General features: G+C 43.5%; 1 protein-coding gene across 1 annotated transcript in view; it reads left to right on the forward strand.

Moving 5' to 3' along the window:
• Positions 1 to 9,275: 9,275 nt before the first annotated feature.
• The window catches only part of LOC117367358 (max-binding protein MNT-like), a 29,852-nt gene continuing 25,356 nt past the window's right edge, over positions 9,276 to 13,771 (forward strand). Inside the window, exon 1 of the mRNA XM_033959839.1 lies at positions 9,276 to 9,314. The gene's annotated coding sequence lies outside the window, so the exon portion shown is untranslated. The remainder of the gene's footprint in view (positions 9,315 to 13,771) is intronic.

Raw genomic sequence — 13,771 nt, forward strand, 5'->3', positions numbered from 1 at the left:
TATCTTGGTGGGGATTTTAATGTTACACCTGATGTTATTTTGGATCACTCTGTGGGTGGGACTCGGTCACCGTCTAAGGCTGCTAGACGGGCTTTACTGTCTTTATTTTCTTCTCTGGGCTTGGTAGACTGCTGGAGGTTGTTGCACCCCACGCAGCGTACCTATACTCACTATTCACATGCACATAGATCGTATGCACGTATAGATGGGCTGTGGGTCCATCGTAATTTGTGGGGAGGGATTTGCCGGGCGGAAATTGGAGATATTCAAGTCTCTGATCACGCGCCGGTGTGGGTAACTTGTGCGGGTTATTGGGCCGGGGAGGGACGCCGTTTTTGGAGACTTAACGAGTCTTTATTGAAGGATCCTGTTGTGGTTCGGGAGGTGAGTGAGACAGTAGATCAGTACCTCCAGAATAATGATAATGATACGGTCAATGACGCAATTTTATGGGATGCCCTGAAGGTGGTAGTTCGGGGTATTTTTATAAAATGGGGTGCTCGTTATAAGCGTCGGCGGGCTCAGCGCTCATTGGCGCTTCATAAACGACTGGAGCGGTTGGGGAGGCTGCATCAGAGACACCAGGACCCCTTAGTATATGAGCAACTTGTTAAGGTACGGGCGGAGCTTTCTTTACTACAGATGGAGGAGTATGAGTTTTTGAGGACCCGCTTGAGGCAAACGGTTTATGAGTATAATAATACACCTGGATCTCGTCTGGCTAGGTTAATTAAGTTGAAACAGGCGAGAGCGGCAATCACGACAATACGAGATGCGGGGGGGACGGTGCGTCGTACTGACTCGGCTATTAGGTCGGTTTTCCTTAAATTTTATTCTGATTTGTATGGGACTACGCAGGGAAGAGATCCCATGGCTACTGAGGGGTACCTATCGCAGTTGCGGCTTCCTCGACTTTCCGACGAGGATAGGGAGTTGCTTAATGAGCCTATTGAGTTAGGAGAAGTCATGGGAGTCATTGCTAATTTAAAGTTGGGGAAATCGCCCGGCCTGGATGGGTATACTAATCAGTTTTATAAACTATTTCGCGAGGTTCTTGCTCCGTTGTTGGTTCGGGTTGCAAATGGGGTGCGGGAAGGTTCCCCGTTGGGGGAGGCCGGGATTTCGATCCTGCTTAAGCCTAACAGAGATCCGCTGGGGTGTGGGTCATATCGGCCGATTTCGTTGCTGAATACTGATGCAAAAATTCTAGCTAAAGTTCTAGCTCTTCGTCTGGGTCGGGTGCTGCCTTCTTTGGTGCATTTGGATCAATCTGGTTTTGTTCAAAAACGACAAGTTTGTGATAATATTAGACGCACGTTACACCTTATGTGGGCTGCACAGAGGACATCGGCTAAAGTTGCCTTATTGGCGATTGATGCCGAGAAGGCTTTTGATCAGGTTGATTGGGAATTTTTATGGCAGGTGATGACGCGGATGGGGGAGCTTTCTTTTTGACCTGGGTGCAGGCCTTTTATGCTGCTCCAAGAGCCACAGTGTGTATTAATGGGGTTTATAGTGACTTTTTTTCCATAGGGAGAGGCACCCGACAGGGTTGCCCTTTGTCTCCTCTGTTGTTTGCTCTCTCTATGGAACCTTTGGCCACTCGTATTCGGGAACATGGTGATTTATTGGGGGTGACGGTGGGGGATATTGAACATCGTTTGGCACTCTTTGCTGATGATGTGTTATTGTATGTCCGGGATCCGGAGGACTCGCTACTGATTTTAGTTGATCTTTTTTTGGAGTACGGGCAGGTTTCGGGATTTACGGTAAATATGGATAAATCTGAATTGTTGAGTGTAACCTTGGGGGTGGAGGATCAACGAAGGTTAGCTGATCGGTTTCCTTTTCGCTGGGCACCTGGGGTTATTCGCTATCTGGGGATCCGTATACCTACTGATTTATCCCAATTATATACAGCTAACTATGCAAGGATTATTCACCAAGTCCGAACTGATATTTAACGATGGAACGGGTTTTGGTTGTCTTGGTGGGGTCGCATTGCAGTTTTAAAAATGAATGTCTTACCCCGCTTGCTCTTTCTCTTTCAAACGCTGCCGGTTGCAGTCCCATATTTGGTGCTGAAACAGTTACATGCTTTATTTTTTCGTTTTATTTGGCAGGGGAAACCTCCTCGTATTTCTAGAGCTGCTTTGTGGGCGGCCAGGGATAGAGGGGGGCGTGCGGTACCAAATTTGTTGTGGTACTACCGAGCTGCTCAACTGCGGCTCTTATTAGATTGGGAGATTGCGGATTTTAAATTGGCGGTGCGCCTGGAACAGCATTTTGTGGGACGCCCCTGTTTGAGACATTGGCTTTGGTCTTCCTCGATGGGTATTAGGAAATTGGCTGTTCCAGGGAACCCGTTTTTGGAACATCTTTTGAAAATGTGGTGTGTTACTAGAAGGCGCTGGGGGGCTGGGGTAGTCCCATTGATTCTTGGTGCGATGCAGGAGGAGCCAATGTTCCCGGCCGGTGGGGAAAGCTCTGTTTTTGTGCGGTGGGCACGATTGGGGTTATATACCTTTCGCGATGTGCTTCAGAAGGGGGTCCTGGTGTCTTTTGAAACCTTCCGGATTAGCGCTGCCTTGCCCGAGGGAGATTTTCTGGCCTATTCTCAGATACGTCATTTTTTTAACTCTCAGAAGTGGGATAGGGGGCCCATTCAATCTCTCGACCCTTTTGGTCACATGTGGGTCACTCTTAGGAACATGCCTAAACCCATCTCTGTTCTTTACCAATATATACGGGGCTCCTTTTCTTTTCCGACTCTCTATCAGCAGGCTTGGGAGGTGGACTTGCACTGTAATTTTTCTGAGGTGGAGTGGTCTAGAATTCACATGGAAGTGGGCAAGGCCTCCTCTTGTGCACTTATTAAGGAAAATGCCTATAAAGTAGTCCTCCGCTGGTACTATACGCCTGTCCGTTTTCATCGCATTTTTTTTTTTTTTTTTTTTTTTTTTTTTTAGAATTGCCATCTCCGGATCAGACCCATGGTCCATCGAGTCCGGCGATCCGCACACGCGGAGGCCCCAGTCAGGTATACACCTGATTGTTCTAATCACCCATATCCCTCTATGCCTCTCATAAGGAGATGTGCATCTAATTTGCCTTTGAATCCTAGCACAGTGGATTCCTTAATAACCTCCTGTGGAAGAGCATTCCATGCGTCCACCACTCGCTGCGTAAAGCAGAACTTCCTGACATTTGTCCTGGACTTGTCACCCCTTAGCTTCAAACCATGTCCTCTTGTCCGTGTCACATTGGACAATGTAAATAATTTGTTTTTCCGATAAAATAGAGCAGAAAAACAAATTATTTACATTGTCCAATGTGACACGGACAAGAGGACATGGTTTGAAGCTAAGGGGTGACAAGTCCAGGACAAATGTCAGGAAGTTCTGCTTTACGCAGCGAGTGGTGGACGCATGGAATGCTCTTCCACAGGAGGTTATTAAGGAATCCACTGTGCTAGGATTCAAAGGCAAATTAGATGCACATCTCCTTATGAGAGGCATAGAGGGATATGGGTGATTAGAACAATCAGGTGTATACCTGACTGGGGCCTCCGCGTGTGCGGATCGCCGGACTCGATGGACCATGGGTCTGATCCGGAGATGGCAATTCTAAAAAAAAAAAATAAAAAAATAAAAGCATGTTTCCCACTGTTTCTGCCTTGTGTTGGAGATGTGGGCTGGATATGGGGACCTTTTTGCATATATGGTGGGACTGTCCAGTTTTGAAGCCCTTTTGGAGGAAAGTAGTGGAATGTTTATCACACTTGTTACAGATTTTATTGCCTTTTTCTCCACAGGGATGTTTATTAGGCCTCTACAATGTTAGTCAATATTCCTGGCAAACTAAGCTCCGGCGCTGGGGTTTGGCGGCCGCTAAATGCTTGATTGCAGCTCATTGGAAACAGGGTCTGGCACCTACTCATTTGGATTGGACTTTAAAGCTTCAGTTTATTTTCCAAATGGAACTGTCTATTGCAAAACGTCATGGGTACTTTTATACTTACACCCGGACTTGGACACGAATATTAGAAAAAATCGAATCTTTACATTGAGCTTCTTTCTGTGGGGGGGGGGGATAGTGCTTGAGGGGGATGTACCTGAAGAAACAACAGGGGGTCCCTCCTGCAGGGTGCTGATGCTGGAGGGGTGGGGGGGGGGTACTGTGGAGTCCTGGTTACTGATAAATATTGGGGGCTTGTTACTAATGTTGGGAGCCATTTTTGATATTTGTACTGATGGGGGAGCATTCTGTGTATTGGTGTGTTTATTAGATGCTTGCTTCACATTTGTTGTCCCTGATATTTATATTCTGGTTTGTATATTTTCACACTACAAAACTTTCAATAAACATTTATTGATAAAAAAAAAAAAAGATTTACATGAATTATATCAGTTTGGGGGAAAGAAACGACATGTTTTATGCACTCTCGTTGAAAACTGACATTGCATCTCCTCTCCCTTCCCTTCATCCAGTAGCTCTGGCATGCCTGTGATTGACACACTGCTTACGGCATTACTTTTCCTGGCACATGTGCACAATTATGCCTCTTTAAAACATTTTTTTACAATTTCAGTAAAACTGTAAACCGCTTTGGATTTTAAAGCGGTATATTTAAAATCAAATGAAACTATTCTGCACTTGTACCAATCACTATCAGCAGCAACTCATCTCATGTAAATTTAGTGAACCTTTGATACTCTCTGCCAACCTCATTTGCATGTACGGTTTATTGAGAATGACTCGCCTTTCTGATATCACAATGACTGCGACAGCGGCTCATTTGTTTTTACTGTGAAGTTTTGAGAATCTAGCCCTAAGTGATCTTACCATAGAATCTTCACCAAATGAATCTACAAATGCAGCCATTGATAAAATGGGGCATTTGTAGAAGAATTTCTTTTGACAAGTGTATTTTGTTACTGTTCCAAAAGCAATGATGAGGTACATGTAGACTTAGGAATATATGAGCCAAATCTGTACTTACACATGTTTTATTGCCTTATTTAGGAATGTATGAGGAAAACCTGCATTTATATACATTTTACTGTTAAAGACAACTATACATTTTAAATATTTTAAGCAGGGTGTTCAATAGATTTTTTTTTAGAGGTTTATGTTAGTTTATGTTATGGATGTTTTTACTTTCAGCATTGTATTATGCATCATAGTTATTCCAGGATTTGGATTATGATAGTATAATCATCGTTGGAGGCCTTTACATGAGATCTAGATTGGTTATCTAAAAATCGTTATACTCTATTCCATTTTGCTGTTTTACCGTTTCAACTTTTTTATTAATTTCTTTAAGAACATCATATAACATTAACAATAATTCCATAAAAGCACTTAATATCTTTACATGAAACAAGAATAACGAAACCCCCTTCCCATCTCCTCCCTCCCTATTTCTGGATGTATATTAAGTTTCCAAACTGACAGGGACATATACATAAATTATTTTAAAGATCTTTTACATAAATTTCCAATGTACCCCAAGTCTCCTTACATTTCCTGGAATCACCTTTTTCTTCTGCTAATATTTTCTCATACCGGTAATATAAACAGAGTCTCCTACCAGAAAGATAAATTTAATCTGTCCCAATTTTTCCAATTCTTCATAATCAATTGTAAGGCAACTCCAGTCATAATAAGGAGAAAATTATCCTTATATTTTTAAAGTGGATTCTGTCATAAGTAAAGTTCCAAATAAAATTACTCCATAGGATAGCGGTATGGGGACTTCAAGAATAAAAATTATCTTTTTCCAGATAGATTTCTAAAAGGCCAATATTGCTGTTTTTATGTAAGATATAATGTACTCTTCTGAGATTTAAAATTTTGTTTTTATTGATGTAGACCCCTGATGCAAGCAAACCAGCCAAAACTGAGGCTGTGTAAGTCTTCAGATAGTCTTAGCTTCTACCATCCTTGCCTTCAGTAACTGATTCATCTGAGGGCACTTCACTGTTAATTCCATTTGCTGCACTTTTATGCTGTTTATTCTCTCTGGTCTACATGCATTGACTCGTTATGGTCATTTCTGTACACACATTTTAAATGTGCTTGTGTTAGGTCCTATAAGGTCATATACAAGAAAAAAGCTAAGTAGAATTTCTAGTGCAATGTGTCTAGTACTCCTGAACCATAGGATAATCCAGCGGACCTACAATTTGATTACAGAAAGATGTAACCTTTTCCCAGTGTGTTGGCTCCTGCCCCCTCAGTTTTCCCTTCTGCTGGCATGTTGAGGTGCTTTTTTCTGATTTGATCTACTCTACATTTTTTATTATTTCAGGTTTTTTTTTTCTTATGACTTATAGTCTGAGGCTTTCTGCCCAGAGGTTTCCACTAGTTTGGACCTTCTGCTTTTCTGAGTCTTTTAGGGCTGGATATCTGCAGGAGACTCATTTTCTTAACTGAACTTGCAAAGCACAGATGCGTGAGCACTGCACTAACCTAAAAGATCACTAAGTGAGTCACTACAGTGGTCCTCTGGGCTGCCAATCCAGGATTTTACCCTGGATTTTGTGAGTCTGAAGTGTCAGGGTCCTCCTGCATCTGCTGCATGCGTATCGGTGATTTTCCTTCACTCCTCTGCATGATCAGAGACAGACCCAGCACTGGATCAGAATATTCTATCTGACAATGACTGGGATAATTGGGGGTCTGATTCTTTGCCCTTATTGTCCCAGGGAGCTCATCCTCCTGCGCAGATTCTGGTTCCCAGCATGAGATCAGCAGTCAGGAGGCGGTGGTTGCCTGTTCAAAGCAGCCATTATTTAAGGCAAGGGTAACATAACCATTAATTTTTTTCATCAAAATGGGACTTCTATTAATTGTAAGTCCTGCCCTAGCCCCGCCCCAATTTCTTCCATTCATTTTTCATGTATACATAATCTTATTAATTCATAATGGTAACCATAAAATTTTATAAAACCACAAATCAGAGAAAATGTTAATTATTTATATTTGGGGGGGTTCAAAGATGTCACCTCAGTAACTATAGAAAAATAGACAAGTATAGTGGAAAATATAGACAGCAGATATAAATCCTCAAAACTGACATTTTGATCACTAAATTGAAAATAAAATCATTTTTCCTACCTTTGCTGTCTGGTGATTTCATGAGTCTCTGGTTGTGTTTCCTTCTGACTGTGCATCCTGTCTTTCTGTACTCAGGCACAACAATTGTCCCTTTCTATTCCCTCCCTGCTTCTTTCCTATGTTCTTAGTGCCCCCAGTGCCTCCTTCCTCTATCCTTAGTGCCCTCAGTGTCTCCTTCCTATATCCTTAGTGTCCCTTCCCATGTCCTTAGTGCCCCCAGTGCCTCCTTCCAAATGTCATTAGTGCCCCCTTCCTATGTCCCCCTCACTGCCTTCCAGACTTTGTAACACCCCCTCCCCTGAAGCCTGCCTGCCTGCCTCCTTCCTTCCCTCCAGCATCCAATTCAACCCCCCTGGTCTGCCCCCCTCCCTGCTGATTGCCAGCCTCTCTCCTTACCTCTGTCATGCGCCAATTCAAACCCCCTGCTGTTTATTGCCGCCAAGAAGCCTTCTTCACGACGTCAATTCTAACATCGGAGAGGAGGTTTCGGGGCAGCCAATCACTGCCTGGCTGGCCCAGAACTTCCTCTCCAACGTCAGAATTGACATCGGGAAGAAGGCTTCTAGGCGGCAATTAGAAGCAGCAGCAGCAGAGGGTGTTGTGTTGTTGAATCAGCGCTAGAGGAAGGTAAGGAGAGCAGCAGTGGCCCGGTGGGGGGGGCGGGGCTTGAATCAGGTGCTGGAGGGAGGCTTTCTTTTTTGTGCGGCAGGGAGGAAGAGGAAGCGATCGCCTGTCTCGTCCCCGAAAACTGGACATTTCAGCGTCCCGAAGCTGTGTATGGGGACAAGGGATCTAAAAATGGGACGGTCCCTTTCAAAATGGGATGTATGGTCTCCTTAGGCAAGGGGGTTGTCTTTTCAACTAATAAAATCTTTATTTGAAATAAATGAGTCCCAACAACGATCCCTGTTTCGGTGTTTTAAAAGATGCCTTCCTCAGGGGACACTATTGGAGAATAATAACATATAAAGCATATTAAAACCATACAATATAGCATAAAAACAAAATACTGTACATATATATAGTGCTGACCTATAATAGAACATACAGTAAAAATGTAAAACAAATAAAAACTTTTGAAAAAGGCTGGAAGGACAGTTAAAAATGTAGGGTCATAAAATGGTTAACTGTTGTTTAAAATATTGCTCTGGCCTACATAGCTGAAGAAAGTGTACAATCTGTTGACTTCATCTGCCTAAAATGTATGTCCCTACCTTACCACATTGTAAGCTAAATAGATAAGAGTTTGAGCCATGATGTACCCTGCCCTTCTGTACATTTAACATTTAGAACTGTAAGAGTTAGATAATTGACCTGCTAGTGTGAGCTTAGGACCAATAATAATTGTAGAAAAGTTATAGAAGTAACAAATGAAAATTGTAGTTTTTGCATATATTAGTTTGCAAAAAGGGCATAAAAGTCGGTGTATTTCCTGTTTCTGACACTCTAGTAGGCAGGCTATTAACTGCACTAGAGTCCGGTATACGGTAATAAATTTCTTGTACTTTCTTCAGCCTCTGACTTTGTGTGTCCAAGTGACCTTTCAAAAGCATAAAGCAATGTATAGGATAAAAAAATCCAATGCATAAAAAATAAAAACTGTTGGATCAACATTGTACACATCATAGTTGAACTAAACCTAGATAATACATTTCATAAGAGACATAAACACAGATAAGTTAGGCAACAAAAAAATATAAATATATAGTATTGCATAAAAACATGCATGTGCATAACAATAAAGCTCAGATTCCCCCCTTGAAGTTATGTTTTTAAGTACAATATCGGGTTTTTCTCTAGACATCCCATTTTGGGCCTCTTCTATTAAAGTGCGCTAGCAGTTTTCTAGCATGGGGAGCCGCACTGGATGGTCCACGCTGCTCACGACGCTCATAGAGTTCCTATGAGTCTGGGGAGCAGCGCGGGCCATTCAGCGCGGCTCTCTGCGCTAAAAATCTGCTAGAGCACTTTAATAGAAGAGGGGGCTTATTTATTATCATTGTTTTGTTTTATGCATTTTACTTTTTTTAAGATTTTAAATCACTCTTTCGTATTAGTGGATTTGTTCCGGTTTGATGTTTTACTTGTCAGCTAAATTGCCATAGTCATATGACCTTCCCATGGGGCGTTTTTCGCGCCTTTTTTACTTTCACTTTCACTGCATTTTACACAGCTGAGACTGCCTACAAACGGTAAGCTTTCTTTTGCCCCTATTTTTTCCTTTTATTTCTCCTCTAAGGCCCCACCTTCCACCTTATTTTTATTTTAAGCAAGACTTGTTTGTTAACCTATATACATTTTCTTTTTAATATACAGGGTCACCCATCGCTGTTTTTTCTAGGTTTGTTTACAACATACTTTGATTTTCTCCTTTCTGCTGCGTTGTCAGTTTGCATGTGCTTTTTACGTTGTGTTTTTCCAGCTGAGCCTCCATGATTTAAAATTAACGTTATTCTACCATTGCTTTGTCTGGTTTTCTTTTGCACACTTCACTTGTCCTTTCAATCTTCCATTTGAATGGGATTTTTTTTTTTTTTTCTCCTTCCACTTTCTTTTATGGGCTGTATTAGTTTCTTTTCTTTCTTTGCATATTTCTTTTGGTTGACTAACAGTTTTTCTTGGCATGATCATGTTCCTAATATCTTCTTTACATTTTTGTTTATATTTATACATAGTAACGTAGTAGATGACAGCAGATAAAGACCTGAATGGTCCATCTAGTCTGCCCAACCTGATTCAATCTAAAAATTCGTTGAGTTTTTTTTTTCCTCTTCTTAGCTATTTCTGGGCAAGAATTCAAAGCTCTGCCCGGTACTGTTCTTAGGTTCCAACTACTGAAGTCTCTGTCAAAGCTCACTCCAGTACATCTACACCCTCCCAGTCATTGAAGCCCTCCCCAACCCATCCACCACCAAACGGCCATATACAAGTCTGCCCAGTACTGGCCTTAGTTCTTCAATATTTACTATTATTTTATGATTCTAGATCAGGGGTGTAAAAGTCCCTCCTCGAGGGCCGCAATCCAGTTGGGTTTTCAGGATTTCCCCAATGAATAAGCATGAGATCTATTTGCATGCACTGCTTTCATAGTATGCTAATAGATCTCATGCATATTCATTGGGGAAATCCTGAAAACCCAACTGGATTGTGGCCCTCGAGGAGGGACTTTGACACCCCTGTTCTAGATCCTCGGTGTTCATCCCATGCTTTTTTCAACTCCGTCACCATTTTCCTCTCTCGGGAGCGCATTCCAGGCACCACCCTCTCCATAAAGAAGAATTTCCTTACATTGCTCTTGAGTCTACCACCCCTCAACCTCAAATTATGTCCTCTGGTTTTACCATTTTCCTTTCTCTGGAAAAGATTATGTTCTACATTAATACCTTTCAAGTATTTGAACGTTTGAATTGTATCTCCCCTGTCCCTCCTTTCCTCTAAGGTATACATATTCAGGGCTTCAAGTTTCTCCTCATATGTCTTTTGTTGCAAACCTCCTATCATTTTCATCTCCCTCCTTTGGACCGCTTCAATCCTTTTTGTGTCCTTTGCCAGATACGATCATAAGAACATAAGAATTGCTGCTGCTGGGTCACACCAGTGGTCCATCATGCCCAGCAGTCCACTCATGCGGAGGCCCTTAGGTCAAAGACCAGTGCCCTAACTGAGACCAGCCTTAACTGTGTACGTTCCGGTTCAGCAGGAACTTGTCTAATTTTGTCTTGAATCCCTGGAGGGTGTTTTCCCCTATAACAGACTCCGGAAGAGTGTTCCAGTTGTCTACCACTCTCAGTGAAGAAGAACTTCCTTACGTTTGTACAGAATCTATCCCCTTTTAACTTTAGAGGAGTGCCGTCTTGTTCTCTCTACCTTGGAAAGGGTGAACAACCTGTCTTTATCTACTAAGTCTATTCCCTTCATTATCATGTCCTCTCTGTCTCCTCTTTTCAAGGGAGAAGAGGCCCAGTTTTTCTAACCTCTCACTGTACGGCAAGAAAAACTGCACAATTCTCCAAGTGGGGCCTCACCAATGACCTGTATAGGGGCATCAACATCTTCGTTCTTCTACTGGTTACGCCTCTCTTTATACAGCTCAGCATCATTCTAGCAGCAGCCACTGCCTTGTCACACTGTTTTTTCGCCTTTAGATCTTCAGACACTATCACCCCAAGGTCCCTCTCCCCCTCCGTGCATATCAGCCTCTCCTCTCCCAGCATATATGGCTCCTTCCCATTGTTAGTCCCCCAAATGCATTACTCTGCATTTAGTTGCCAGATATTAGACCAGTGTTTTTCAACCTTTTTACACCCGTGGACCAGCAGAAATAAAATAATTATTTTGTGGACCGGCAAACTACTAAGACTGAAATTTAAAACCCCCCACACACATTTCCGCCCCTTCTCCGCAAGCTCAGTCCCCACAAACCATCTGATTCCATCCGCACAAGCCTTAGTTATGATTTTATATTGAACATATTTTATTAGAGTATAAAAAAAACAATATTCTGTACAATTGTCATTTTATAAATATAAATATACAGAGCAAAATCCCTGTCTCCCCTCCCCTTCACATATATCCCCTCTACTATCAAGAAAACTGAACAAGCCAAGTTTTTACAGAATGCTACACAGAAATATCATGCTAACAGAATACTGCAGTCACACATAACAGGAATAGTGTTAGGGGATTCCCCCCTGGTCAGAGAGAGTCCTAAGCCAGCTGGAAGCTAAAGAAGCACTGCCTGGACTTTGCAGTCCCCAGTCTCTAGCAGGATATATATTTCAAATCTGATATATTCTAATGACAAAATAGAAATAAACTTATTTTTTTCTACCTTTTGTGGTCTCTGCTTTCATCTTCTTTTCACTCTTTTCTTTCCAGCATCTGCCCTGTCTCTTCAATCCAACATCAGCCCGTTCCATCCACTGTCTGCTCTCTCCCCCTTCCATATGTATCTGACTTCTTTCTATGCCCCTCTCCCCTTTCCATCCAGCCTGTGCCTCCTCTCTCTTTTTTACATCATTCATTCCAGCTTCACTGCTTTCTTCATTTTTATCTCTCCTACACCAGATCTAGCATCTTTATCCCTCTCTCATTTCTCTGCTGACCCCCCTTTCCAGCAACAATCTCTCTACTTTCTCATTCCTCTCTCTCCCTTTTCCCTCATCTGATCTCTCCATTTCATCCTGACCCCTTCCCTTCCTGTAATCTCCCTGCAAGCTGTTTCCTTACTTTTGTCCTTCTCCCTTCCCATCCCTTTCCCTCCTCCCCTCACAGTAGCATCTCTCCCTTTATCCAGCAGATTCCCAACCTCCAACAGTGGCTTCCTCTCCTTCTAGCAGCTCTCAGTACTTGCCTGCAGCAGTGATTTACTTAGGCAGCCTTGGGTCCGTTGCCGTCTCTGAGGAAAGGGGAAGTTGCCGAGGTGAATCACTGCCCTGGCAAGTACGAGAGCTGCTGGGAGGAGAGACAGCCACTGTCGATGGCTCCCCATGATCTTACTGCCGCGCGCCCTGCACATTCACAGCCCCCCCAAGCCGGCACAAACAGCGTTGCACCGCAGGCCCTGCCGCCCAAGATGAGCCGGAGTCCCTACCCGCCGTATCCCGCATGTGGGTAGACTCAGCACAGACACTGCCGATAGCCATAAGCTGACCCTCTGCGCACGCTGACCATCTCCCTTCTACCTGCACCTCTCTCCCTTCCATCTGCACCTTCCCCGCGGCCCTCTTCGGTGATCAAGACAGGCTGCCAACGTCGGGACCTTCCCTCTCTAAGTCCCGCCTATTTTGTTTCAACTTCCTGTTTCTGCATAGGCGAGACTCACAGAGGGAATGCCTGACGTTGGCAGCCTGTCTTGATCATCCAAGGCTGGGAGGAACAGCAGATTTCCGCCAACACCACCTGAGCAGGAAATTTAACCGCGTCGATCTCGGCAGCCCTGTGCAGACCGGCAGGAATTTTCTGCGGACTGGCACCGGTCCACGGACTGGTGGTTTAAGAACAGTGTATTTGACCATTCCTGTAACTTTTGTAGATCCTTTTTCATGTTTTCCACGCCCTCCTCAGTGTCTACTCTGTTACAAATCTTGGTATCATCAGCAAAAAGGCAAACCTTTCCTTCTAACCCTTCAGCAATGTCACTCACATTCATAATGAACAGGATCGGCCCAAGCACTGAACCCTAAGGGACTCAACTACTCACTTTTCCTTTCTCCGAGCGACTTCCATTAACCACCACCCTCTGGCGTTTGTCCGTCAACCAGTTTCTAATCCAGTTCTCCACTTTGGTTCCTAACTTCAGTCCTTCAAGTTTGTTCAAGAGCCTCCTATGAGGAACCGTATCAAAGGCTTTGCTGAAATCTAAGTAAATTACATCTAGCAAATGTCCTCGATCCAGCTGTTCCCTCTAAGGTGAGCGCATGAGCGATCGCTCACTATTTTCAGTGGCGTCGCTCATACGCTTTCCTCTGTCGCTCACTCGAGGGCAGGAGGAGGTGAGAGGAAGCGGTGGCGGCGGCGGCCTGTATTTTAAAGTTAAAAGATGCAGCGGTGGCTCCTCTCAAGATCCCCGACTGCATCGGACTTCCCACACAGGTGGGGATTCGTGAGAGGAGCCGCTGCCACGTCTTCAGTGTCCTACCAAGGGGGG

The sequence above is a fragment of the Geotrypetes seraphini genome, chromosome 1, assembly GCF_902459505.1.
Source record: "Geotrypetes seraphini chromosome 1, aGeoSer1.1, whole genome shotgun sequence".
In the NCBI taxonomy this organism is placed as follows: Eukaryota; Metazoa; Chordata; class Amphibia; order Gymnophiona; family Dermophiidae; genus Geotrypetes; species Geotrypetes seraphini.